Here is a 2,688-nt window from a genome sequence, read left to right as displayed (position 1 = left end):
CGTCCGTTTCCCCCCTCCGGGTGCCGGCGACGGCGCCGTTCGTGAGGGGGGCCACGCACCGGAGACGCGTGCCGCCTCTTCGGACATGCCACAACACCACCCCGCATGTATGAGGGCCCGGTACGACGCTCCGGTGGCATTGCTACCCCCCCAGGGCCCCCGTCCCGCCTAACCCTGTAGCGTTTGACCACGGGATCTAGCCCTTTGACTTTGCACGAACGGGCTTTGACCAGTGGACCTCTCCACCCGGTTGTGTCGGGTCGGCCCAGAGGGACACCGGGGAGCAACATCCGGGCCAAACCCACAGCTACATCCACTCCGTGTAGACCCGACTCGTCCGTTTCCCCCCTCCAAGTGCCGGCGGCGGCGCCGTCCATGAGGGGGGGCACACCGCGGATGTGAGGGGGGTCACTCTCTGGAGACGGGTGTCGGGCGTTTGCAACTGCCACAAAACTTCTGTCGGCATAGCTGTTTTTGATTTTAATAAAATATAAGGATCTATATTTAAAAGAACATGACCGCACATTATTAACGTGCTCGAAAAAATACAAACTATATATATATATATTCATAATATATGAAAAAAAAACTACATATATATTCATATGTATGTTTATATTTAACATGCTACATGTTAGTTGATATAATAATACACAAAAAAGCATTAAAAATTATGTACGAAAAAAATATAGCTATGCCGACGGCCTAGCCGTCGGCATAGACCCGACCAGCGTGCCGTGGATCGCTGACGTGGCAGATATGCCGACGGCAGCCGTCGGCATAGGCTCTGCATGGTGCGGCCTGGATCGATGACGTGGCCTGCGTACCTATGCCGACGGCCCCCCGTTTCGGCCGTCGGCATAGGTCTGACGCCGTTGGCCAGGGGGTGGCCGGGCCCCACGGGTATGCCGACGGCCGTTGTAAGCCGACGGCAGCTGTCGGCGTATATGTAGCTAGGCCGACGGCCTTTCAATGCCGACGGGTGCCGTCGGCTTATCTCTGCGTAACCCGACGGCCTTTTTACGCCGACGGCCAGAACCAGGCTGTCGGCATATCTCTGAAGAAGCCGACGGTGGCCGTCGGCATTGTTTTGGCCGTCGGGGTATGGCCCTGTTCCGGTAGTGAACACGCTCTGGGGCGGCACTGTGGCCGGCGTCGCCGTGCCTTCGTTAGACGTTCTCCCCGGCGTCGTTGTGGACGGTGTCCTCGCGTCCATCTCTGACTTCCTCAAGGGCTTCAACGCCGAGCTCGCCGCTGACCCGCGCGTCGACGTCTGCCAGATCGTCGTGGGAGACGGCCTCACCATCTGCCGCCGCATCGTCTGACTAGCACCATGATCCCGCCGGCTCGCAGGATCTGCTCCGTCGCCTGCGTCCAGCCCCTGGACACTAGCTACTACTCAAGATTTAATTCAATAAGAAGTTGTGATGTACTATGTGCTTTCCATGTTGTGTGATTTCATTCAATAAGGTCCCAAAATACTCCCTACGTCCCGTAATGCAACACGTTATTACATCCAATATGTGACATATTGGATGTAATTAATAACGTCTTATGTTATGATATGGGATGGAGAGAGTATTTGTTTCGCGGATGGTTCAAGCTTTCAATATAAGATGTGTGGATATGATTATGTCTCGTGGCATGATATTGTTGTTAGTCAAATGTGATATGTATGTGTGAGGTAGACACTAGACTGGTAAGTGATGCGCAGCTGCAACCCGTTGACAACATGACGTTTCGAGGAAAGATAGAAACACAACTTATTTTCGTGATGTGTCCAGCTAGAGGAGGAGAAAAACAAATATCGGCTCCCTCGGTGCTCCCAATGGCACGTCACTAAAATAAATGACATTCTAGGGGTTTAGTTTAAATAATAACTTTTTAGAAAAGCTCCTCTAGGCCTTTTTCATTGCGGCTGAATAGACTATTTTTTATTTTACACATCCAATATCTGAGGAAAAACTCCTATACGATCAAACCGCTTGTAGACACAAACCTTGTTGTATTTGTACATCTCTAGTTCATGTTTTATTTGTTTTGCATGACTTTAGTTGTAGTAATCGACTAAGTTCTAGCTAGTTGTATGCACAGGCAGAAAGAACAGCACAGAGACACAGAGACAAAATGTGCAGTGCAGCGGGCGGATTAGAAGAATTGGTTTCAGTATATGCATGCACATGTGGTTAGGATTAGCCGTGTGTTAAGTCCAGATGTCTTAGTGGTTAGGCCGAGTCGTGTGGCCGTTGAGGAGAGGCCGTGCAAGCGCCGAACGTGTTCATGAGTGTAGCTAGTGCAGAGTGAAAATCAGATAAGAGAGGTGTGGCTTGGCCGTCAGTATGTGTACATGTCTCCCTTTAAAAGCAAAAAAGCATTGTAATCAATTGTGTTTCTTGAGAAGAAAAATAGAAGAGGCACAAGTTATGTGGGGTGCCAAGTCGCTCTCTGTCTCTGTCTCTGTCTGTCTGTGTGTGTTCGTTCTCAAAAAAAAAAAAGTTTGTGTGTTCTTCTAGCTACCTAGCGTACAGTTTTTGCAAAAAAAAAAAGAAAAAGAAAAAAAAGCCTACCCAGTGTACGCGTGTCACTAGGTGAACTGCCAGAAGTTAGTTAGCTTCCAAATCTTTCGTTTTCAAAAAACTATACAAGACAAGAGAAGCTACAAGTTTTTGACTTATGCTCCCTCACAAG

General features: G+C 49.5%; 1 pseudogene; it reads left to right on the top strand.

Annotated features, from left to right (window-relative positions):
- Nucleotides 1-1,325, top strand: part of LOC123084290 (tricin synthase 1-like) — an 18,812-nt pseudogene extending 17,487 nt beyond the window's left edge.
- Nucleotides 1,326-2,688: the final 1,363 nt, after the last annotated feature.

This window comes from Triticum aestivum, chromosome 1B (assembly GCF_018294505.1).
Source record: "Triticum aestivum cultivar Chinese Spring chromosome 1B, IWGSC CS RefSeq v2.1, whole genome shotgun sequence".
NCBI classification, from domain to species: Eukaryota; Viridiplantae; Streptophyta; class Magnoliopsida; order Poales; family Poaceae; genus Triticum; species Triticum aestivum.
The sequence above is the reverse complement of the archived record's forward strand: the minus strand, read 5'-3'. Positions and strand labels throughout refer to the sequence as shown.